At 39.3% G+C, this 27,019-nt stretch overlaps 1 protein-coding gene across 2 annotated transcripts in view; it reads right to left on the bottom strand.

The window, feature by feature from the left end:
* The window catches only part of ERRFI1 (ERBB receptor feedback inhibitor 1), a 16,826-nt gene extending 9,685 nt beyond the window's left edge, over positions 1 to 7,141 (bottom strand). The window contains exon 1 of one of the 2 annotated variants that reach the window (XM_075189971.1): positions 7,035 to 7,141. The gene's annotated coding sequence lies outside the window, so the exon portion shown is untranslated. Of the gene's footprint in view, positions 1 to 2,719; positions 2,917 to 7,034 lie in introns of those variants that run through there. The other variant, XM_075189970.1, reaches the window with a different exon arrangement.
* Between the last annotated feature and the right edge of the window lie 19,878 nt (positions 7,142 to 27,019).

Here is a 27,019-nt window from a genome sequence, read left to right as displayed (position 1 = left end):
TCTGCCAGGTAAGCCACATTAAGGGCAATCAGGATGGGCATTTTGGTCAATTGCAACAAGTTGTCCTGATAATTTCTCCAGCAGATCAAAACCAGATTGCCATTAATAAAAAAAAAAAACAGTCTGTGTCTAATTGGACACAGAACCAGTAGTACCGCATTCAGGCAAAACCAATGGATTGCGGATAGGTCGGTAGCGTAGAAGCTAGACCACCTTCCTTAACCGGTACTCTAGGTCCACATCAAGTAGTTTTGAGTCTTGTAAAGACAGCAGCCGGTCAACTATGGGTTTGAAAATGGGAATAAGAGTTGGTCAAACTATGTCCTCTGGTCCGCGTAATGGACATAGACTCCTACCACAATTTACCTCCACAGATAAGCAATATTCACTAAATAAATAACCAAGTGTATGTTTATATACATGCACACACACGTAGTTACCCATTTACCATAAATTACACTATAACTACAGCATAACAATCTTTAAGTTCTAAACTAAAGCACTGTACTGTCACCACGCTTAAAAAGGATTAATATTTCTGTTTGTATACACTATTAGAACACTTATATTTATAGTTATTTGCAGATTACTATAATATGCGAGTTAGACCCCAAAATGTTGCCATTTGTTGGAAGTTAAAAACAAAAACATAAAAATAAATAAAAAATTGTATAAACATAAATCCTGGCAAATATTGGGAGTGGGGTGATCTTAAATAACACTACTATATATTTATAATAGTTAATCTTCATAATTGCTTATGTGTACATCCTGTGTTATACAGCACTCTTATGTCATAATAGTAAATATTAAATCATATCTGCTAATGGGTAAAAGGTACAAGTGTAATAATAAGAGCACTTATACTTTGCATTTTTTTTTTTTTTATTTACTGAATGAAGAAACTGCACCAACATCATGACTAGGTGCATGTCAATATAATTGGAGATTATATCTATTATTTATTGTACCTTAGCGAGATACTGATCAGCGAGTCACAATTATGGCTCACCTATGTCCTAGTCACATCATGCCAACAGCCCAGCTACTATCAATCGTGCAAGCTGTCAGTTATTAATGGGCCCTACAGGACTAGATCCAACAAGGATGCATTATAATTATTATTTTTGCAACACGTCAGAAAGAGATTGCAATGACAGGCGATTAGTCTACTAAAGCAATATTCTTTCCCTGCAAAACTGCAACTCTTAACGCGTTCTGCAAGGAGTCGTGGATCGTCTGACCAATCATTTACACGGACTGTAAATAAACACCTTTCCAGATGGGCTATACTAAAAGGAGTTTGAGAATCCTATACCATAAAGGAGAACTTTAGACAACCAATGTATGTATATAGAGCAATGGGCAGGTTCATAGTCCACATTTTATGTTTACAATGCTGATTGCTTCAGAATACATCCTGAAATAAACAAGCCACCAGCCTGTAAAATAAAATAAAAAAAAAACCAAAAAAAAAAAAAAAACCCAACCTCACCTTTCTTCACCCCTGACAGTCGCTTAGCAACCATTCTTGTTATACCTGTGTGGCAGGTGCACCTTTAGCCAGTGACACACCCCCTTAAAGTGACACTTCAATCCCTCAACCTACTTAAAATTTTGAATTAACTTTTCAACATTTATTAATTTTATTTTTTTTTCCCCCTGTTGAAATTCATTTTGTTCTTTCACAATTGCCAACACAAACACACACAAAAAAAAGTGTAACATGTTTGGTATGTGCAATGAATCACATTGGAGTTTACACACATATGCTGAGATTATAAAGTGTACAGTAATCCTGTAGGGTGTTATTAAAAAGAGTTTTAGGTTTAAAAAATAAATAAAAAAAAAATGTAGGCATCATTTAAAAGGGTTCTTAGATCTGATAAAATGGAAAATAAAATATACCAAAAAATTTAAGATTATAATAATATTATAAGCATGCTTCTAGAGAACATGTACACCTATGTAGATCTAAAGTGTATAGAATATACGTTTTCCCTCCTATATTTATCTGTACTTATGTTAAATGCAATCTTAATGCTAGATGACAATTCCAGGGTGAAAGGAGAGAATAATTTAGAGAATTTTTAATTTGGAACAACCATAGCTAACCTCCTGTGTTACTACCCTTAATGCCACTGCACTCCTAGCCAGCCAAACAAGGGACAAACAGAAGCCCAATGTGCCACAATGGAGCCAGACCACAAACACAGCATGGTACACACATCATACAACCCCAGCCATACAGATGTATGGTTATCTAGATATGGGTTTATTAATAAATCACACCTATAGATGTAGGACAGAAGAGAGGGATCCGATCTAAAGACAAGTAACAGACAGGAGACCTTGACCTAAAGAGCTTACACTCAAGTGGACGACAAAATAATTGCAGACCATAGGTATGTGTCTGTATGTCCCATACACACACATAATATATATCCTAACAATGTACAATATTCTTCAGAATTCTGCAACATTCTAATTCTACTACTGTACAATATTATGTAAAAAAAAATCTTCAATATTGATTCTACCACTGTACAATATTATTTTTTTAAATTCTGCAATATTGTTTCTACCATTGTACAATATTATTTAAAAAATTCTGCAATATTGTTTCTACCATTGTACAATATTATTCAGTGTTCAGACAAGTCCAAGGTTTGACTGAGATTAATGAAAGGACAAGGCAATGCACAGAGCCAGCTCTTACCTCTGCAGGAGTTCATCTCATGCTCCTAAATGCCTGGCAGGCAGCTTCCCCCCACATTGTCACAGACTTTGCTGAGTCCTATTATGATTGTATTATTTAGAGCATTCCAGGCTGATCTGTACAGAGGCAGCTGGTTGTGTCCTGTGCGTGTCTTCCCTCTGCACTCACTACCCAGTGTGTAATTCCTCTCCACTTCTACGGGGAGGCAAGTTTATATGAATGGGTAGGGCTGTGTCGTCACGTCTGACGCCTACCTCCTGGTCCTGCTTCTTAAAAGGGCAACAGCCCCAGTGAGGCTGGGACCCCGGAAGAGGGGGAGTGTGTGAGAGAGGGGGGGAGTGTGTGTGGGATTAATCTATGACTCATTACTATTATATAATAGTGTTAATGCCGTGCAGCCAATTGCTTAGGAAATTAAATAGTAATAAAATGTGTATTTACTAACTGTTCAGGTGCATAAATGTTTGCATGTGCCTAACGTGCAACTGTGTCTGCAAATTAAGAGAACATTATATATATATATATATATATATATATATATATATATATATATATTTATAAACGTGTGGAAAACTTGTATACAGTTTATTTTTTTACAGTAGGTTAATTGGCTGTTATCAAAAAGAAAAAAATTGACCCTACTCTCTCTCTCTCTCTCTCTCTCTCTCTCTCTCTCTCTCCTCTCTCCTCTCTCTTAGACTGTAAGCTCCAATGGGGCAGGGACTGATGTGAGTGAGTTCTCTGTACAGCGCTGCAGGATCAGTGGGGCTAAATAAATAAATGTTGATGATGATGATATTAGTAGCATTCTATTTTTATAGTGCTACAAACCTGCAACTGCTGATTGCTGCCTCTGACTTAGGCTTAATATCCATTGGTGTTAAAATTATGCATGTAACGTGTTTAGTAATGCCAGCTAAGTGCATGTAAATGAATGTAACAAATGAGACCATAAATATATGCGTTTTTTTGGGTGCATTTAACATGCGTTGCTGGTGGTGCATTATTTTTAAACGCTTCTTGTTCCATTTCAGTGCATCGGAGAGGGGGGGTCAATGGAGTTGAAAAATATACAATTGTCTATAGATCCTACTCTAGACTTTTCCAATGTCGCTTCTAGGAGATCCGGAAGACAAGGCAGTAAAAGATGGAGTGAGCGGGATTGGAGGACTGGTGAAAAGTTGGTGGGACAGTTGCATAATCAATTTCCACTCATCCAAGTACACATGGAGTGGCAGTGATGGGATAGTTGCGTTAACATGCCCCTGCCACTCAGCGTTTACTAGGGTGGGCAGGACTTGATACCATGGTTTGCCCACCTTGCAGCATTTCCAACGTTATTGTGAACATATCCAAACATATTAGTAGGCTGCTATCAAATTGACCCTAGACTGTCTGTCTGTCTGTGTGTGTATGTTAGGGAATTTAGACTGTAAGCTCCAATGGGGCAGGGACTGATGTGAGTGAGTTCTCTGTACAGCGCTGCGGAATCAGTGGCGCTATATAAATAAATGATGATGATAGCCGTAGAGTATAGTAATAATAATAAGAGTATAGGGATAATAATAACAGTATTGGGATAATAATAACAGTATAGGCATAATAACAACAGTATATGGATAATAATAATAATAGTATATGGATAATAACAACAGTATAGGGATAATAATAACATTAGTGGGATAATAACAAGAGCATATGGATAGCAATAACAGTATAGGGATAATAAGAGTATATGGATAATAATAAGAGTATATGGATAATAAAGAGAGTGTAGGGATAATAACAACAGTATAGGGATAATAAGAGTATATGGATAATAATGAGAATGTAGGGATAATAATAACAAGAGCATAGTGATAATAATAAGTGTATAGGGATAATAAGACATATCATCTTGGATAATTTCCGTTTAATATATTTGGACAGAATTTTCAGCTGGGCTCTGATTACCCTCAGAATGTGGTAACTGATTAGTGTTTTAACCTCATGTTTTATCATTTTGTGGTTTTACAGAGACCCAGAGATGAACAGGGCTATATATAAATTTGCCCCCATCGAGGATATAGTAAAGCACTTTTTTTCACTATCTGTGCAGCTCCTACATGTTTACAAGTGGTGGCATAATTGATGCAAAGGGAAAATAGTTTTACCGAAGGAAGCCCTGAAGGTTATGTCAGGTAAAGCTTCGGCTGTCTGCTCAATATCATCTTACACACAGTCACGCAGAGCTGTTGGCACATTTGTGCTGTTTCATTTGAAGTAGAATAACAATAAAATGTTTCTATGAACGCCTGTAAAGTGTTTGTTGGGTCAGCGCAGGAGTGTTTGTGTACCGTATGGTCATCACACACACAGAAGGGACACAAGGAATGTGCAGTCCCAGAACACATCCGGGAGGCAGGTGACTAGTGCGGGTTATTAGAGGGTGAAGCAAACACATACTGTACACATGCATACATTATAACACAGATTAGTCAGTGGCTATGTATAGTGTTTACATTTTAGCTTAGAGTATAGGTAAACATAGTGTACACCAGTTGGAGAAAGAGGCAGTACACAGTAACATTATTAGGGCTTCAAATAAAGACTGACACATTATATACATAAATGTGTAACATAAACTCACATTTATTGTCTATCTATCTATCTATCTATCCAGCTCATATCTATCTATCTATCTATCTATCTATCTATCTATCTATCTATCTATCTATCTATCTATCCAGCTCATATCTATCTATCTATCTATCTATCTATCCAGCTCATATCTATCTATCTATCTATCTATCTATCTATCTATCTATCTATCTATCTAGCTCATATCTATCTATCTAGCTATCTATCTATCTAGCTCATATCTATCTATCTATCTATCTATCTATCTATCTATCTATCTATCTATCGATCTATTTATCCATCTCCTATCTATCTATCTATCTATCTATCTATCCAGCTCATATCTATCTATCTATCTATCTATCTATCTATCTATCTATCTAGCTCATATCTATCTATCTATCTATCTATCCAGCTTATATCTATCTATCTATCTATCTATCTATCTATCTATCCAGCTCATATCTATCTATCTATCTATCTATCTATCTATCTATCTATCTATCTATCTATCCAGCTCATATCTATCTATCTATTTATCCATCTCCTATCTATCTATCTATCTATCTATCTATCTATCTATCTATCTATCTATCTATCTGTCTATCTGTCTATCTATCTATCCAGCTCATATCTATCTATCTATCTATTTCCTATCTATCTGTCCATCCGTCCTATCTATCTGTCCGTCTATCTATCTATCTACATATAGATCTATCTACATCATATCTGTCTGTCTATATCTCATACCTATCTATCTATCTATCTATCTATCTTCTATCTATCTATCTATCTATCTATCTATCTATCTATCTATCTATCTATCTCAGTTTCAGGGTTTGCACAGACTGACTATATGACCATTTAAGTCTTTATGTAACCTCCTGTACATACATATGTGTAATTAATATATACTTCCTCTACAGTCTGTGAACTCTAATACTTGAAGTGTTAATGTTGGGTTTGGTTGCATAGATTTGTCAGTGACGGGGTTAAACGCTGAGCTCTGCCTTTGCAGCCCAGCGTATGACAGCGGCACCATCAGTCTTGGGATGTTTATCCGTTAACTGGGAAACACACAGCTCCCTGTTACGCCAGTCATTGGAGAACCGGTGGTCTCTCTTACGCTAGTACACACTGCGGACTTGGCACAGGTGTCAGGCAGAGTGGTCACGTACTGCACTAACCAGTGCATGTGATTCCAAATGTGGGCTGTTGTTCTAAACTTAATCAGCTGCTGCATTGCGTACCTTTTCAAAAATGTTCCTTTCTACCTCTCCCCACGTCCTTCCTGCTTCCCTACGTGACAATTCCTAGACAAAGGAGTTCGGCGCATTAACCTGTCGCCCACAGACAACACAACTGAGTGTTACATGACTCTGATTAGGCTGCACAGGGACAAAGTTACTATAGTTTACATACTCATTTTAGGATTGCTGTCAAACAAAGAAATGCCAATCACACAATTGACCACACTACCTGGAGCAGCTGAATTCTAGATTCTGTATTAACCCTATAAAGCTTATAAATAACAATAATAATAATAATAATAATAATAATAATATTAATCCCTGCCACATGGGCTAGATTGCAGTAAATTATGCATTAAATGGAAGGGCAAAAAGTATTTATGATTCAGCAGAAGATTGTTTGTATCCTGCCCCCATGTAGCTTATTCTAGGACATGCACTTTTACCTGAAGCCAGGCGCCTGACCGCTGCCAAACCGAATGTAGGAGCTGCACAGGGATTCTGGAAGAGCTGACACGTCTTGCTGTGTGAGCACCAGTTGCTGTACTCAGATAAACGGCATGGGAAGTGAATATAAAGGGGAGATGGTGGTACAAAAGTCACCCACCCCTTGATTCACCCACATTGGGTCAAAAGTCCAGAACATACGACAACAGACAAACTGGTTAGGACTAATGACCACCAACCAATCAGCATTTAGCTTGGATCAATCTCATTCATGTTAGAGAATGAAAACAAAGTGAGATTGGTTGATAGTTGTATTTTTGTTGTTTATTAATAAATAACCCCTCGTAGTCTCCATGGTAGGTACAACAGAGTATCCTTTCTTATCCTTAACTCTGATTTCCTGGCAGGGGTATATAAAGAGCATGCATTATCGAGTATGTATTTAGGTGTCGCACATTCTCATCTGCTAAAGGGATAGTTACAATACACATACAGCAACAGTCCGTAGCACGGTACAAAATACCTAAAATCCAAAATAATTCAAAGACCAGGCATCTACTATTTAGCAAAAGTCTACACAGATAACTCAGTAATGCAGATCAAGTACAGGACAGAGATGGTAATGTTTAACATGAAGTAGATGGTCAGAATAACTACTGGTAGGTTAATTGGCTGCTAACAAATTGACTCTAGTCTGTGTATTTTAGGGAATTTAGACTGTAAGACCCAATGGGGCAGGGAATGATGTGAGTGAGCTCTCTGTAGAGCGCTGCGGAATTAGTGGCGCTATATAAATAAATGGTGATAGGTCATGTGGCCCCCTATCTTTACGGGCAGCGGGGATCATCATCTATTTATTTATATAGCGCCACTAATTCCGCAGCGCTGTACAGAGAGAACTCACTCATATCAGTCACTGCCCCATTGGTGCTTACAATCTAAATCCCCTAACACACACAGACCAAGAGAGACTAAGGGCAATTTAATAGCAGCCAATTAACCTACCAGTATGTTTTTGGAGTGTGTGAGGAACCCGGAGCACCCGGAGGAAACCCACGCAAACATACAAACTCCACACAGATAAGGCCATGGTCAGGAATTAAAGTCATGACCTCAGAGCTGTGAAGCAGAAGATCTCCTGACACCACTCCTCTAAGTTAATTGATACTTATCTCTGCTTATCTATACTTCTCCGCGCTAGTTATAAGTAGGCCACGTGAGCCTCTTAGGAGCCAGAAGTCCGCCCGTTTCTTATTTGCCAAGACACAAAAAAAATTACAAGTGCATTAGTGCAATTAACAATTCAATTTTATTCAGACTGCAGTCTCCCTCAATTAAAAGAAAGAAAGAAAAAAAAAACCCAAACCATTATGCAAGTTATTTCTTTCTCATCATGTGATCTGCTTGCTAATGTTTTCAATGGGTTGCAGATTGTCGGCAGGTCATGTTATTCATTAACTGTACCTGCTATTTAGCAAAACTGTTTGTATCCCCTAAGTGATGAACATCTGCTGGACAAAAAAAAGGCAGCAATGTCCTAATTTGGAGAACAGAATCCAGATTTCTTATTCCTCTGTCCCTCGTTGTAGAGTAGGGTGACATTGGGGGTTCGGAATGCAAGTTGGCATACAACAGGTTAAACACCGATGGGCTAGAATGTTATAATTCCTTCATAACTCACCCTGGGCTTTTTTTTTTTTTTTTTTTTAAATTAATCCAGAGCCCGTCTGCTCCCCCTCCACCCCGCATTAAAAAATGGAACACTTGGTAGAGGTTGGGTGTTTATAAAAAAAAATTAGGAATGTGAGCGGGAGTCGACTGGACAATCTAACAGGAAATTCCAAACCCAACTCCTCTATTTGCACTTTCAGAAGTCACCCACTTCATCTAGGTTAATAATATTTACGTTTGCCCACTCTGAGGACAGGGAGCCTGGTATCCAGGAGGAGGACAGACAAGACTCTGTAAGGCTGATAAATGCTTATGTTTGCATATATTCTGGCTAATCTCTAGTTAAACAGAAACGTTAGACCAGTGTGTGGAGGTCAGATACATTAACCTCTTCTTGTCCCAAACGTAGCAACCAGCGTTTCATCGTAATGAAAGGCACTTTGATTATTTTAAGGAGTTGTGTTTTTGAGTGGTTTTTTTCTTCTGGTTACTGTATGTTTTCTTTGAGAAGGCGTCCGGTTTGTCCATATTTGTCTGTTGAGGGACTCCTCATTATATCTGATACTCTTTCCTGTATTTTTCAGCATATTTGAAAATTTTTGGGCTCCTAAGATGCTCTTTAAATGCTTCTCCGTTAACTGTAGAAAAGTCTCATCAATGCCTCATTTGCTCCTGGATATGACTGCATAATAAAATACCTATGGGGATAGTAAAAGAAGGTTATAAAAAGGCCCATTCATCATCAATATAGCGCCACTAATTCCGCAGCGCTGTACAGAGAACTCACATCAGTCCCTGCCCCATTGGGGATTACAGTCTAAATTCCCTAACACACACACATACTAGGGTCAATTTGTTAGTAGCCAATTAACCTACCAGTATGTTTTTGGAGTGTGGGAGGAAACCGGAGCACCCGGAGGAAACCCACGCAAATACAGATAGAACATACAAACTCCTCACAAATAAGGCCACAGTCGGGAATTGAACTCATGACCCCAGTGCTGTAAGGCAGAACTGCTAACCACTGAGCCACCGTGCTGGCTTTAGGTCAGTATCACTGACTACTGCTGTGTTCAGAAAAGCGTACATTACTCTTCCTTTACTTGGATGTTAAATTAGTGCAGAAGACCAAGCACGAGACTGGTCAGCAGAATCCGTCAGGGCACGAGGAGTTTGACCTGTATATACATTACCAGGCACTAAGACATCTATTGATTAATTTTCTGGCGGTAACATAGATTTTCTGTCTCCGCTTATCGGCGATAGAAAATCTTCTTTTACTGCAATCTACCAATAAACCTCAACCGAGCCACTCACTGATACTCAGCTGCCCGGCGATGCTGCCTGGCAGCGGTAAAAGAACTATTAAAGTAACAAAGCATTTTTTCCCGTTATTATTCTCTGCTTTCATAGGTTTCCCCATGCTTCACGAAACATGGCGAAAGCTTTCGCTGGCGGGTTAACTATTTGATATGAGATAGAGAAATAGATAAATATGAGATAGATAGATAGATAGATAGATATGAGATAGATAGATAGATAGATAGATAGATAGATAGATAGATAGATAGATAGATATCAAATAGATAGATATATAGATAGATAGATAGATAGATAGATAGATAGATAGATATCAAATAGATAGATAGATAGTAAGATAGATAGATAGATGGATAGATATGAGATAGATAGATAGATAGATAGATAGATAAATAGTTAGATATGAGATATATATGAGATGGATAGATAGATAGATAGATAGAAAGATAGATAGATAGATATGAAATAGATAGATAGATAGATAGATAGATAAATAGATAAGAGATTATGAGATAGATAGACAGACAGATAGATAGATAGATAGATAGATAGATAGATATGAGATAGATATGAGATAGATATGAGATAGATAGATAGATAGATAGATATCAAATAGATAGATAGATAGATATGAGATAGATAGATAGATATCAAATAGATAGATAGATAGATAGATAGATAGATAGATAGATAGATATGAGATAGATAAAACACTCTTTTCCTCCTGTCATAAATAGGCCGAATAATAAGTCATAAGTAATAGTAAAGTACAATAATAACATTATTATTCTTGTTAAAGATGCTCGAACTGGCTGGAGATGTACCTATACAATGTTGGGAATTATAATTATACCATATCTGCCTGTTAAATCTGCTAATATGTAGATTGTAACATTATTATAAGCCAGTATAAATGATCCATGTATCACTTTGAAAGGCATGAAGAAATACATGTTATATGTTACTAATGCTCTCATTATATGTGCATTTTCAGCCAGGAAATCTGCACATAAGCATGCTAGTCATACATGAGACAAATTCAGCCTTCAATAATTTCTTACTAAACTAAATTGTTCCATACAGAGGGAATCCACTTACATCACAACCAGCAGGGTGTGCCCTCTCTCCTTTCCAAGATCCTGGATAAAATCTGTGAGAGTTTTAGCAATTATAGCATCATGTTTGGCGTGAGCAAGTTTTCAAAATTCTGTGATTACGTTCAGTTGCAAACTAATCATAGTGTATGGTTTCCAGAAGGACCGCTAGATCCAATTCTCAAAAAACATGTTCTATGCATTAAAAAACAAACCAACGCCTTCAAATTTATCCAAAATGATCAGTACAGATATTGCTAATTTATGGATTCCCCAGCTCCCAAGCCCCCAACTTAACTCAACTACCCTTTAAGTAATGATACAAAGACAGTTTATGGTGGAAAAAATGGAGGTCATAGATTATATTGAAATAAAAATAATTTTTTCGCGACACTCAGTGTTCCATACCCTTCCTGTAACTAATCAGCCCACCTGCACTGAGTTGTATTACTCTGTCATTACAGCTGAAGTCTCATCTGCAAGTTAGATGCTTGTACCTGCCCATTGTTTCCTCAGGCAGTTGCCATTGATTGCACTTGTGTGAAGGACAGAAACTTAGCTGCCTGCACCCATGTGACCTCATTTGAAAGGTTATACCGCTCCTTCTGCATGGTTAAAATGTTCTACTGCCACCACCAAGGTTCGGGGTTGCTTCCACCATATTCACTCCACACTCACTGTGACCCCCAATAGAACTTTAAGCGTCTCCTCTTTGATGTTGTCATACCTCAATGGACTTCTTCCCTTCCTTCTCACGTTTTCCACTGCCAGGCACTGGTATAGCATTATAGTTCTCCGGCTGCATATTAATGCCGTTCCTTACCCGCCAGCTCAGTCGGTCAACATTTAAAATGCCCCTTTTTCTGTCACTGATGCGGCTTCCCATCAAAACACTGGTATCCAGTTGATTGACAGAATGGGTGGTCTTGGAGGCTTCCACTGCAGAGGGGTATTACTGTTCCCAGTGTACAGTTTCTAAAACAGTGATGAGCTGGCTACCTAGCCAGCTCCTTCCTGCTTTATGCCCCAACAGTCCTCTTCAATCTTGATGCCCTGTTGGCCCCAGCTCTTATTCATTGCTTTATGGCCTGCTGAGCTTCACCTGCTGGCCAAAGTTCTAATAGAATGTGGTTATATTTTGTCTTATTCTTAGCCTGAAGCAGCTGACATTTGCCACATCACATGACCTCCTCCATGTCACATGACCTCCTCCACATCATATGACCTCCTCCACATCATATGACCTCCTCCACATCATAAGACCTCCTCCACATCATATGACCTCCTCCACATCCAATGACCTCCTCCACATCCAATGACCCCCTCCACATCACATGACCCCCTCCACATCACATGACCTCCTCCACATCACATGACCTCCTCCACATCCAATGACCTCCTCCACATCCAATGACCCCCTCCACATCACATGACCTCCTCCACATCACATGACCTCCTCCACATCCAATGACCTCCTCCACATCCAATGACCCCCTCCACATCATAAGACCTCCTCCACATCATATGACCTCCTCCACATCCAATGACCTCCTCCACATCCAATGACCCCCTCCACATCACATGACCTCCTCCACATCACATGACCTCCTCCACATCCAATGACCTCCTCCACATCCAATGACCCCCTCCACATCACATGACCCCCTCCACATCACATGACCTCCTCCACATCACATGACCTCCTCCACATCCAATGACCTCCTCCACATCCAATGACCTCCTCCTCATCACATGACCTCCTCTATATCACATGACCTCCACACAACGCAGGGAAGTCAGATGGTAGTCTTCACCACTTAGCCTCTCTCCTTCCTCTAAGGGAAAGAGCTGTGTAATTCCCTCTTACTTCATTAAATCAGGGTAAGAATTTTTTAGGCAGACCCTGGTGTACCAATGTACTGCAAAGTTGCTGTTTATTTTTGGTTCCACTTACATATGTGAACAGACATTTTCTATTATGGGGCACATTATATAATATATAACTCTTAATACAGGGGGAAATAATTCAGGGGGCCATGATATAGTAAAGATTCAAACTCAAGGCTCCTGCCTCTGGAGGCGACTGCTCTGCCTCAACTTCACCTCCTCCTCCACCCTTAGTACTGTTCTGTCTTACTGTGTACCGAGGCCAGCTGACCATTCATTGTTCCAGTGATGTCGGTCTGCCTTCCTTTCCAGCTATTGGACTCTGATTCTGAATCCCGGATTGTCACAGGAGAATACACACATCCATGAGCAGTAGAACAACATGACATTTAGAATACAGCATCAGTTGCACTTGTGGGCTGATCATTTTCTTTTACTGTCGCTTTGGGAGTATTTGTTTGGAGGGTATTGTGTTCCGCCGCAAAATTCGATTTGAACAAAATTCCGCTGCTACTATGCTTCTTTCTAGTGGTTATGGACTCCTACAAATTTCCACCTTCTTAATAAACAACTACTAATGTCTACAACACTTCTAGCATTTTCACAGCTCATTGTTTCTTCTATTATTTGCACATGTAGTGATTATGTTGCAAGAAACTACTTTCACTTAAGAGCTTGTTTAAATATCAACACTCTAGTTGTGCGTTGTGGTTTGCCTTTGGGTTGGCGACCGGATCACATACAAAGCCCACTGAAAATGTTGATGTCTTCTCTAGTTTTCAGTCAAGTACACCTCTTTCCTTTACATCCCTGATCATGAAGGGGTGCATAGAGCGAAATATTTAAATGTAACAACTGGAGGGAAAAAATATCTTGAGCTAAAGAAGTTAGGAAACAATGCGGATGTCATAAAAACAAAACACTGAGATAGAGTAATCAACAAACCATTTTCCTACCATCTGACAGACTACGTAACGATGATGATCTCAGTAGGTCGATGATGTCTGGTGATGACTGAATGAATTCTAAAGAAGTTTGATGATCTTCCAAATACTTCAGGATGGCGAAAGTAAACTTGTCATGGGATACTACCACACAGTAATGTCAATCAAACTGGAAACACGGTCTTCAATTGAGGGCATATATGTGATTGCACCTTAAAGTCCAAACACTCTTACAATCTTAGGGGCCAACTAAAGCTACAGTCTTAGGCAACGGGTTTTAGAAGGCCGCAAAACGTTGGAAATGCATCGGAAATATTAACTTTTTCCTGCTGCAGAAGTCTAAATTGGCGATTTGTACTTTGTTGATCTGATAATGATGAAAGTTAGAATATTAATTGTTATAGAACTTACCAATGCAAAAGTTTAAGTAGATATTGAATGGGAAAGTACTCAAGAAGGTGGAGGGTTAGGCGTACCCCTGTGCCAATTATAAGTACACCCCAACAGTTTGGCACACACTCTTCTGCAGACTTTCAGATACATAGTCAGAGAACCTAGCCTCTTATAGACAGCTACAGATAATGTAATAATAAGACAAGCAGTTTTATCATGAAGAAGGCTGAAGTCCCGGTTTTAATAGGACACTTGCTGTTTTTGTTATGTTACTACTTGAAACACAAGACAACATTGGTATTATAACAAGGGCGCTGTTATTAGTGGGTGGTATGTAATGGAATGATTACAATTTAGTGCACTGTGTACAGGGGATATACCCGGTATGGGTGGAGGTATAAAGTGTTTTATAACATCTCTTAGTTATTATGGCAGTAAAGCCTAGACATTACTGAATATCTATAATTCAAACACAGAAATAGCGTTTCTATATAAAACAGGTATATTATGATCATAAAGTCACCAGAAGAAGAGCAGCAGGTGGTTATATGTCAAAACAACACCCGAAGGAACTTATACCAGTAAAGCTGTCTTTAATTTCATAGGTGTGAGAGGGAGAGACGGGACAGACCATGTTATAGGTTGGGGACAGGGATGGGCATCCAACGGAGGAGATACCATCATCATCATCATCACCATTTATTTATATAGCGCCACTGATTCCGCAGCGCTGTACAGAGATCTCACTCACATCAGTCCCTGCCCCATTGGAGCTTACAGTCTAAATTCTCTAACATACAGACAGAGAGAGAGACTAGGGTCAATTTTTGATAGCAGCCAATTAACCTACTAGTATGTTTTTGGAGTGTGGGAGGAAACCGGAGCACCAGGAGGAAACCCACGCAAACACAGGGAGAACATACAAACTCCACACAGATAAGGCCATGGTCGGGAATTGAACTCATGACCCCAGTGCTGTGAGGCAGAAGTGCTAACCACTGAGCCACCGTGCTGTCCACACCAGCACGGTGGACTAGCTGCTCAATTAGTTCCCAGGGTCTCTAATACCACTTTCACACTGCCACCCTGACAATATCCCTGGTTTATGAACCCAGGATATTGCCGGGTGACAGCACAGCAAATGCCCGGGTCGACTGGGTTCACACTGAACACGGGTCTCCATGGCAAAATCACAAGACAAGCTCTGACTGGCTCCTCTTGTGATTTTTTTTTTTGTTAAACTCTACAATAGGTTTCCGTGAGACCCGGGTTGAAAAACTCGGGACTCACCATTCAGACTAGAGGCTACCTGGGACGGACCAGGGAATGACCCTCAAAAGACTCGGGTCTAATTCCCGGGTCACCTGACCTGGGAATTAGCAGAGGACCCGTTCGTACTGAGCCTCGACTCGGGTCTTTGGGCTTGCCCCGTCAATACCGTGGGTTTTTTAGGCAGTGTGAACGGGGTATAAGTTTTATGAAAAGTAGGAACAGTTATTGATAACATACTGGAGATATTTCCTATTAAGGAGATGAATCAGATTCAAAACTTATTTTCTGGTTGGAGGGGTCTGTTTATTCCAGTTTGGAATGTGGTTAGTTGTAACCTGTTTGACTAGGGCTAAGACCATTTTCTAGAAATGTGCGATTTTCGGGCTTTCCCATCAAATGTCCTCTGCAGTCTCTCCGGCAGAGGTTGGGGGTTTTGGGGAAACTTATCTGAAGTGTTGGAGTCACCAAGTATATACTTTGTATGAGTTTTCTCTTCTAACTATATTGTACAGAAGATTTTGCTGTTCCTTTGTCTATATCTACCCAACGCACACTATCCAATGATATTCCCAAGGGAGTTACGGTGTTCCTAAGGATTGGGTGTCTGGGTATAGGACTGGGTTGTATAAGGGTGATATCGTTCCTTTCCAGAACAGATGCAGACGCGTTCGATTTAGTTGATTTTGAGAATGAGTTATGTGTTTTATTTGCATATAATGAAAGTATAAAGAAGGGGGGAATTTTGAAACTTTTGGGTTGGGGTGAAGTCTCCCAGTATGTGAAGAAAGCAGAGGAAATCCATCCTACACTTGTGTATCGAGAAGTTGTTAAAGTTGCTTATGGGGTACATAGGTTGTCTCCAAAAAGGGAATGATGGAAATTCAGACACACTAAGATACCCACTGACCATATCATATATTCAGACTGAATTTTATCGAGATCACTCAGGCAGAGTTGGAGAAACACTTATCTGAAACCCAGTATCCAGATATTGTAAAGAAAAAGAGTTCAGAGCTGAGAGTGAAAGAAGAGTTCCTGAAATTCTCTGATCAGGGGCTGGCTTCCCCGGGGAATTAACTACCAATCCAGAATAAGCTAAAGCTGATCTGGTCAAGAGAAGTGTTTACAAAAAGTCAAACAGTGAAAATAGCCATATTGCATAAGCAGAAGGGTATCCTCTATCTTCTAAACACCCGGAAGTACTTAGTGCATTTAAGAGGTGTGTGAGCCTATCTAATAATAACTAATTAATGTTTAAGAATAGGTGCCTAAGAATAAGTTATCACTGTGGGATAAGCAGATGGGTGTGCCCATGAAGGGCTATGGAGGTTGGCTGGAGACTTTTGGAAAATAAATATATGTGTCATGTTAGATACCCTCATACATGACAACCAGCAGCTAGCAAAACTAGAATTCACATATTGAGAACATACTGTAACGTAGTCCTTGTAGGACAAACTATGCAGAGCTTTGGTATCGGGCAGAACACAACTTGCATGGAGGCCAGGAAGCAGACTGAAGCAACAATACAACAGCCCTGCAAGGCCAGGTCAATCTTTTAGAGGGACCGTGGGTACATTGTCAAAGCAGATGGTGAATTAAAGACCTGGTACCCAGGGTCTGAAAGTGTGAAAGTTTAGACCCGTTATCCGAATTGGAAGGCTAGTGGGGTCTTGGTTAAAGGTGAAGACGCTTTAGGCTGAGTTGATCGCAGGGTCAGGTAGCGTAGGAGGTTTCTCCCTTCTTTGGTTCTCGTACACTGATTTGCTTCTTCCCTACATTGATGATCATGCATCAACGATCAGTTCAAAATGTAGCCCCCATTTATAGCCATAGTCACAGTGAGCGCGGGATTCCTCTGTATCTACATCTTTTGGCAATTGTTGCAGGAGCCAACCAAACCCTGAAATAGTTGTTATGTAGAGCCCTTGAAACATACATATATATATATATATATATATATATATATATATATATATGATATCTCTATACAGATATTATTCCACCTTTCATGGTGACTAGTTCTACAGTTTTGTGTTTAATGAATTCACTCTGTCTATGCAATTTCTAGCAGTGCTTAAACCTGGTGCAGAACACAACTCCAGGAGCCTAAGCTCTGCTAGAAATCACAGCCAGACCCTGAATGGAAGAATTACCCTATCAACCAGGAGCCAGATTTAATTATAGCTGGTCCTCATCTCACCTGTTTCAGACCCACTGCTATCTACTAGCTCCTTCTGCCTCCAAGCAGCCACTAAATACAATTTAGTTGGGGTGCTGCCGCTTTACACAAAAGAACAGAGTTCATGGGACAGACTGCCTCTAAATTAATAACCTAGGAGGAAAACGATGTAACCCCCCTCCTCTATTTCCAAAATTCAAAACTATTTATAATATGGTTTTTATGTTGAGGGCAAGATCTGGCAAAATGTATTTACCATATGGACAACCTAGGCATGAGCACAGAGATTGGGTTGTGTCCATTTTATTTTTTTATTTTTAATATAAATATTTTGCTACTTTACAAACCACTCATTTTTTTTCTAGCAAAATTAATGAATAGAGATGCTGAATGTGTCTGAAGATTGGAATTTAATCTAATTTTGGGTGGTTCGCAGTACAATCGTTATTTTTGGCCAGGTTGAATTTGGGTTTAGCTTCCATCCCTGAATTCATGAATTCATAGCTAGCAGTAAAATACTATACAATACAGCAATTTGCAGCAAATGGCGAGTTTAAGGGGGAGATTCAATTGCGGCGATGTGGCGCGCGGACATCGCGCCCTACACATTGCCGGCAATTATGGTAGAACTCTCTGCTCTTTTTCTCTCGCAACTCTACAGGGTATTGGAACCTGTTCACATTGCTTGAATTTAGCTAGAACTTTTTAATCTCTCTAAAATATGTAAACTTAATTTTTGAATGTTCAGTCGATTTGCAGAAACCTGTACGAAAAAAAACACCTGGAAACGAATTTGAGTCTCTCTAATAGTGAAACACAAGCATGAGGAATGCGCCATTGATAATTCAGCCCGTATTCAATCACAATACTTAGAACAACACCGAATGCAAACATTGCCCTGACCTCAGGGTCGTTTTTTGATAGAATGCTCAAGGTTCAAAGCGTATCTTGAAATAAAGCAGTTTCCAGTACAAGAACTGGGCCCCATAATTCCAGATAATGAAGAGATTAATTTGCTGTCGCCTTATACATTTCTGGTTTATCAATATAACAAGGTCTGCAGCATGTAAACTTTGATGCTGTGTAACATATCGCTGCTATGTCCATAATTGGACATGATCAGCAATTCAGTACTTATTACTACATCATCTGTATGTGATATTCCCAACACAATGTGAATTCCTAGTACTCTCTGCTTCCTGCCCCTCCCCTTATACTCAGCCGGGCAGTGAACGCAGCTCTACGCCTCTTGTCTTGGCAATCGCAGGCTGATGATGAAAGTCTTGTCACTGTAACAAAACGTTGCATCAGCCCAGGTTAATGAAAGATTCCCGAGGTGAGTTTGGTGCCAGTGTAAACAATAGGGCAGACAGTTCTTACATTGCTTGTTTGAAGAGGTTGAAAATGACTAATGATTATACCTTGTTTTAATCTCTCACAGGGGGAAGAATTATAGAACTAACATTTGGTCATTACGTATGTTTCAAGGTCATGTGTTAAAAGAAAAATTAAAGTGGACGATATCTATCATATTGAATAAGACATTAGCCTTTGTGCAAAGGAGAACTCAAATTATGTTTAACCATTTTAGCCTAATTACACCTTGTAGTGTAGCATAGCAAATGCTTAAAATGATTACCCATCTGTGATAGCCTCAGTGAACACTTTGAAATAACTATGGCTACACACGTCCCTATGTAGCATATCAAACATTGTTTCCACTTTTTAATTTCTTTACTTTTTTATATGTCTATTATATCACATTGGTGTTCTATACATATGTAAGAGAATCGCACAAATTAAACAGGCATTATTAAATTTTGTTTTAAGATGGTTTTCTTGGAAGCAATGAAAAGATAAACTAAATAATTTTCTTCATATAGAGCCCCTAGTTATTGGTTATCATTTATCGAGAACAGAACGTTATCTGCCAGAGTAATGCCATTTTTTTTTCCTAACGTTATATAAATTAAATGACCCCTGAAAATAAACAATCATGATTTATGTGCCTGTTTAGGTTCAGAATGACATCAGGAGAAATAAATGAGAGTTGTATAAAATACTTATCATGGTCATCATTTATTGATATAGCGCCACTGTTTCCACAGCGCTGTACACAGAACTCACTCACATCAGTCCCTGCCCCATTGGGGCTTACAGTCTAAATCAGGCATGTCCAACCTGCGGCCCTGCAGGTGTTGTGAAACTACAAGCCCCAGCATGCTTTCCCAGTAGACAACCAGTTGATAGCTGGAAGGGCATGCTGGGACTTGTAGTTTCACAACACCTGGAGGGCTGCAGATTGGACAGGCCTAGTCTAAATTCCCTAACATACACACACACACACACACACACACACACACACACACAGACTAGGGTCAATTTGTTAGCAGCCAATTAACCTTTCAGTATGTTTTTGGAGTGTGGGAGGAAACGGGAGCACCCGGAGGAAACCCACGCAAACACAGGGAGAACATACAAACTCCTCACAGATAAGGCCATGGTCGGGAATTGAACTCATGACCCCAGTGCTGTAAGGCAGAAGTGCTAACCAGTCACTGTGCCCAAAATATTGGGAGAAAGAAGAACTCCACCTCTGATCAACATAGAACACACCTCTCATCCATGCAGCCACACCTCCAGCATGCCCAGCCATCCTCATTTTCTACCACACCCACAAACTATTAGGCCACACTTTTTTTTCTACAGGATGTTGCGTTAGTTTTGGGGTATGCATACCTCTCAGCATTGAGACATGCAAAATCGGGACCAATTAAAGACCTACCCGATGTGCCCAAGCCCGACCTAGATCCACCTAAAAATGCCCAGACTGTTTTAAAGCAAGCTCCGCCCCTTTTGAAGTAGGCGAATTGTGACTGTCCCGTCAAACTTGGAGGTATGGGGTGTGTTGAAATAATAAGCCCTAGAGCATTCCACAACTGTTCCAATTTATTAAAGGAGCAATACCTTGTTATATGAGGGGTGTTTCTTTAGCATAAATCATTCTGGTTGTCTATAAGATGACACATGTGTACATCTGCGCCCCGGGCTGGTCCTATAGTGGGCTACCTTGGGCTGAGTCACTGGGCTACGTGCATTTTTTTCCCTTTATAATGTTTCTAGTAGGTTACTGAGCCGAGTTTCTCCCCTCCCCAGGCAATAATTTGCCAGCCAGCCCCTAGACATAGGGGTAGAATTACTAAGACTCAGGACTGATCGGTATTGGCTAAAGGGAGATAGGGATTTAAGCCGCACAATCAGATCCCTCAGTGACAGACCATATGCAGCCGGCTTTACTCTAACCTGTACAATTGTTATATTTTATTACAACAGCTATTTTTGTTTCATGATAAAGCGATTTTGAAATCACTTTATCCTATGGCACACTTCACAATTACTTTCCAATTTTATTAGATGCTAATTTGGATAAGCTCCAAAGGTAGTTTATGTTCACTATAAATTGTTAATCAATGCTTTATCTGGCAACGGTAAACCATGCCCATGATTCAATAGACCTTTGATATTACACATACAAGATAATGAAAAATTACGACATCTACTACGCAACAGGGGTCAAAAGGCTCCATCCGGACGAATCAAAAAAACTCAAAAGTATGGGCTAACATCCCCGAGTGTTACCAGGCACCAGTCTTCAATAGCAGATAACATTGTTCTTATGATTTTATGATTCTGAAATAATTTTGGGGGATTATAGTAAGATTATCGAAAAAAAAAAACCATTAGTTTTCGCTTGATCATTTTATGTGGGATTATTAAATTGTCACATTTATGGCAGATTGGAATCACCATATTTCTTTCCTGAATAGAAAGAGGAATAGCTATCAAGCGACCCTATTGTCTTAAAAGAGATGTAATATGAAAGTTTGTCTAGTCACTTAGATGTATGTAATATCATACCATGGCAGACCTTAAAGGCATACCCAGTCTATCAATAACATGATTTAAAAGCACTGCTCTATCTACTTGCGTTCACTGAAACTTTATGCTTTGGTGTTAGTTGAGCATTTTAGATGTATTTTTTTATACGCAAAACTTCTTTTATTATCAATTCATGATATAAATGTTTAAAGAAGCAGTAAAAATATTAGGTAAACAAATTGTTCAGTCTCTTACACGACAAGATCCGCCTGGGCATGCATGACATGTGTGTGATAAAGGGTTATTTAAAACAAAACCACCTGGTCTGCCTAAAAATGGATAGTATCCCCCTCAGATTATTTATCACTCACTATGGAACACCCAGTTCTGCCACCACCAGGATTTAGTTCAGGAGCCTTTAGGAAGTCTTCAGTTACTCCCTGACTGATCCCAGACTGCAATCACAATGTTAATCAGAGTTACTGTAAACCAAACCATTCCCTGCATAAATGTAGCATTATAAAACAATACAAGCCTATCTGACACATGGATGCTTTAAGAACACAAGAACAGAACATTGTTAAATGGAGTTTGATATGCCAAAAAGTCACAATGCTTGTGGGAAAAAAAATGGTGGTAGCAAATTGACTTACAGAAAATATAAACGCATGACAACATTTCCTTAAAATGACACAGAAATTAAAACAGACTAGCATACTCACGTAATTCTACTGCCTGGGGAATTATATGGACAATTTATCAGTAGAGAGACTGAGCCCCAGACAATTTCTAAAACTATTTTAGCACTTTTTTTAAACCATTCTCTTTGTCACCCAATTCCCTGTTTCCTTGTGACATCAGGACAGGAGGGGTGCTGATATGCTAATCTGCTTTATTGCCCTTTTAAGTCACAGCGGTGTTTTTTTAAAAAAATGCTATTTAAAATCAACTAATGCAGAAAGACGTGGCTTGTTATTTAGGGGTGGGGATTCATTATTAGGAAGCATGGTTTTAATGTTTGGACAATGACTTAGGGCTAGATTTACTAAGCTGCGGGTTTGAAAAAGTGGGGATGTTGCCTATAGCAACCAATCAGATTCTAGCTGTCATTTTGTAGAAGGTACTAAATAAATGAAAGCTAGAATGTGATTGGTTGCTATAGGCAACATCCCCACTTTTTCAAACCCGCAGCTTAGTAAATCTAGCCCTTAGACTGATCAGGGTTTCCAAATCAGGAGTATTGGTAGATACATCTGGGGGATCTACCACTCTCAGGATGCTAACGTGTATCCACAAGCAGTTGCGTTTAGCACGCTAGGCTAAAGTACAGGTCTGTGTGACCTCAGGAAGTTATTCGGAAGAGAAAACCGCTCATTGCACAGACTGTAGACAGCTCATGTCATTTCAGCTGCGTAGAATTCCGTCAATGTACTTCTGAATGCTACAAATGTGATTTGAAATAGAAGACCGAGTGTAATTATAGTTTATATTGAATAAGCCTGTGGTTATAATGGGCCTGGGTAACCTCTAGTTGTTGCTATCTAATCACAGCCTGGAAAAGAGCCCAAAACTCCCACTCTACAGTGTATAATCTGACACCTAGAATTGGCTGAGTAAATGGATCGTAGAGGGGTAAAGCTGAACGTCAGTAAAAATGCCTGTCTAGGTGTTGATGTAGAAGAACGATCTGTATGTTGCATGCTTGTGTAACCCTTACATCGCTATTCGGTCTTTGTTGCAGGACATGATTGACAAGCAAGTGCTGATTTTTATTCATTCTGTACAGCTAATGATAGCAGGCATAGAAAGAAATGCAATTTGCTTGTTACAAATTACTATTGACTAAACCATTGATTTTACTATTTATTAAATTAACAATCCCATGAAAAAAAAATCAGGTGTGTGTGTGTTTTTTTTTAGCATAAATCACTGTGGTAGGCAGGCTACCATGGCAACCACAGTCTCATGGCACATGATTTAGTGAAAAGAAAGTCTTTGGAACGCCTCTCTGAGCTTTGTCGGCACTGTGACATCCTTCTTCTAACCCCCTCTGCCATCACATGACATGCTGAGAGCTGTGAGCCTGTGTCTGTGTCTGTGTGGCCGATTGACTGTGTCTGTGTCTCTGCTTAGCAGCCATTTTTGCATGTGCAAAGCAGGGCCTTCTTATCTCTCTTGTCTGTCTGTATTGTTCTATTACTGCCTCTTAATTGTAAAGCGCTACAGACTTTGCTGACATTATATAAATAAATGTTGACAATGTTGATGTTTGTCAACTGGATATACTGATAGGAAATAATTATTTGTAGAAGGATAATTAAGGCAAATTGCCATCAGCTGCATCGCTTAAAAGTTACTTCTTTAAAGAAAAGAAAATATACCTGGGATTGGTGCTTTAACAATTACTAAAATTAAACTATTGTGACAACAATAAAGGCCAATTATGGAGCATTGCACATTTCAAACCTCACATGCACTCAATTGGCAAATGGTGACTTTTGGGATTGCACATCTGGTCATTTCTGATGGGAGGAGCTATGCATCACATGCAAAAACATGCAAAAACAAGATCTTGTTTTAAAATGAGATTGAAGAGGTCAAGGTGCATTTAATGGGGGAGAGGGGGGTTGGCGGTGCGATGCAAACAAATAGGCACAGCTGCACAACATGAAAAGCTCTGCACATCCACATATTTTATTACTTTATAAAGAAAATGTTGTGGTTGCATAGGTACAATTGCTTCTAAAAGTGCTGTGCACATCTACAGTTTATTTGTGTTTCAGTATGTACCGACTCATGCCAAGTAAAATACGTTGGAAAAAAGTGCACTCCATTTGCTTTCTCCTCTCTTGTGCTCTATCTGTTGGCCCTCTGGTGCCAGCTGGTGATTAATGACTTCAGCATCCTGCTGCTGTCTGACCCTATGACCCTGCATTCTATAACTGTTACAACTGCTGCAGCCATTAATCCTGTGTGTACCTGCATCACCGCTGTTGTTCCTGTTCTCATATAAACCAACAACTGTGTGGACAAACATCCCTATCCAACACTGCTGACTCCTTACAGACACCAAAAGGTTATGCCAATAAAATAATGGTTCTTCCACATCTGACACTTCATTTAGCAGTTATGACTAAATGCCATCAAATTTGGTGGCTGGGAGGCATTGTTATGTCACTATTTCACGAAAGTGCAAAAGTATCTGTTTTTTTTTAAAATAGTTATAAACCTTACACACTTGCACCTTTTTATTTACAGGTAGGTGCACGGATTCGTGGGTGTAGTTGATCGCAGCTGCGGGGATGAAATACTTTTAAACGTCCGATGAGAGCAATTAGACAGATATGGGGCATTAATTGCTGAGTGCGGCGTAGGCACAAGAGACAATTAAGATTAGCTTTACAGGACAACATTATTTTAATGAGATAAAAGGTTGGTGGAAATCGGGTCTCATCCTACATGTTTAATGAGCCACATTTTATAACTTCCATTTTCACTTTTCCTGATGCACCTTGACCAATGTCCTAAAAACATTCAAACAAATCATGAACAAATCATGAATCCTGATTCATTAAGGATCTTAACTTAAGAATCTTCTTATTTAAGTCTCCTGGAAATTAGTATTCTGTTTTGCACATAAGTTAAATACTGTCTGTTTTTTCATGTAGCACACAAATATCAACTTTAAATTTCGGTGTATAAATAAGCTATCAAGTATTTGTGTGCTACATGAAAAAACAGTCAGTATTTAACTTATGTGCAAAACAGAAAACTAATTTGCACCCCTTGCATTGTAACATGGTTTTGTCCAGGAGACTTAAATAAGAAGTTTCTTAAGTTAAGATCCTTAATGAATCAGGGCCATAGTTCTGATGTCCATTCACTCTTGTAACTTATTTAACTCATAAGTAAAGTAGACTTCTAAAAGAAAAATGTAAAAGTTGAAATGAATGAATAGGGTGATTCTAAAGTCATAGTGGTTTGGATATTGAAGTAACATTTTTACTGTCTTATGTCTTGGTCTAGTATCTCTACTGTGGGATGTGGAGCAGGCACAGATACAGGGGCAGGCTGGGTTGGGGGGCAGGGGGGCATCTGCTACCCGAGCAGGTCCCATAGTGGACCAGCTTTGGCCAATGTAAAGCTGGCAACACTAGTTCCAATCTGATTGTTATTTTCACAAATTGTAATTGTAATGGTTCTGTAACAGATCTACCTAAAGTAAAAATGTCTGTCTGTATGAAGCAATGATTTGTTTTTTTCAGTTGATCTGTTTGAAAATCAGATGGTATTTAAAAGTTCGTACTGTAACATGTGTGTTCCAATTGTATACTGATGAGAAGGAACAGAAATGCAATCTTTCATTAAAAGAAAGGAAGAAGCATGTGCTTAAGCAAGTTGAGCAAGTTTTCTGAGCTCAAGTGCTGGGAATTACCATCTAAACACCGGGGAAGCTCCATGAAATTGAGGAAGGGTGCAAATATAGGTCACACTTGCCTACTTTTTTTTTTTATAACTACTGGAGATTCCGGAAGGGGCGCGTGACTGGAGGGCGGAAGGGGGCGGGTCGTGGCAATCACATCACTTTGGCCCCACCCCCGCAATGAAACTGACATTTTGGCGCAGGGATCGGGGCCGAAATGACGCCATTCCCCACAAATCGCATCATTGCCCACTTCACTAGGGAGTGAGCAGGATGCGGGAGAATTGCCTGCTCTCCCGGGAGTCCAGGAGACCTACCCGGAATACGTGAGAGTTGGCAAGGAATAGGTTAGTACTCACATATTAGACTTTGAAAGAAGACAATGGGGTATATTTACTAAACGGAATTGAAAAAGTGGAGATGTTGCCTATAGCAACCAATCAGATTCTAGTTATCCTTTATTTAGTACATTCTACAAAATGTCAGCTAGAATCTGATTGGTTGCTATAGACAACATCTCCACTTTTTCAGGCCCGCAGTTTAGTAAATATACCCCAATGTGTGGCTGAGATTGTCTTTAAATAAAAAATTTAAACAAAAACAGAATTATTTGGCTTAAATTACAATTTTAAATAATATATTAGTAAAAAGTGCAAAATATGTACATATATGTTTTCTAAGTATAGATAAACTAAAATGCACAATAAACAACAATATAATAAAATGACATCCCAACTCCAGAGAATGGAATTAAGACCTGGCTTCCCACTAATTTCCCCATGTTTTCTTTTACTAACAAAGTCATTTTTACAGATCCCCTTTGCTATGGGACTTGCATATGTTTTTTACATCATCCTTAATCAGATCATTGTGGGGGTAGACTGCAATAATGAAAACATCAGGGAGCAGTCAGAGGGAA

The sequence above is a fragment of the Mixophyes fleayi genome, chromosome 11 (genome assembly GCF_038048845.1).
Source record: "Mixophyes fleayi isolate aMixFle1 chromosome 11, aMixFle1.hap1, whole genome shotgun sequence".
Lineage (NCBI taxonomy): Eukaryota > Metazoa > Chordata > Amphibia > Anura > Limnodynastidae > Mixophyes > Mixophyes fleayi.
The sequence above is the reverse complement of the archived record's forward strand: the minus strand, read 5'-3'. Positions and strand labels throughout refer to the sequence as shown.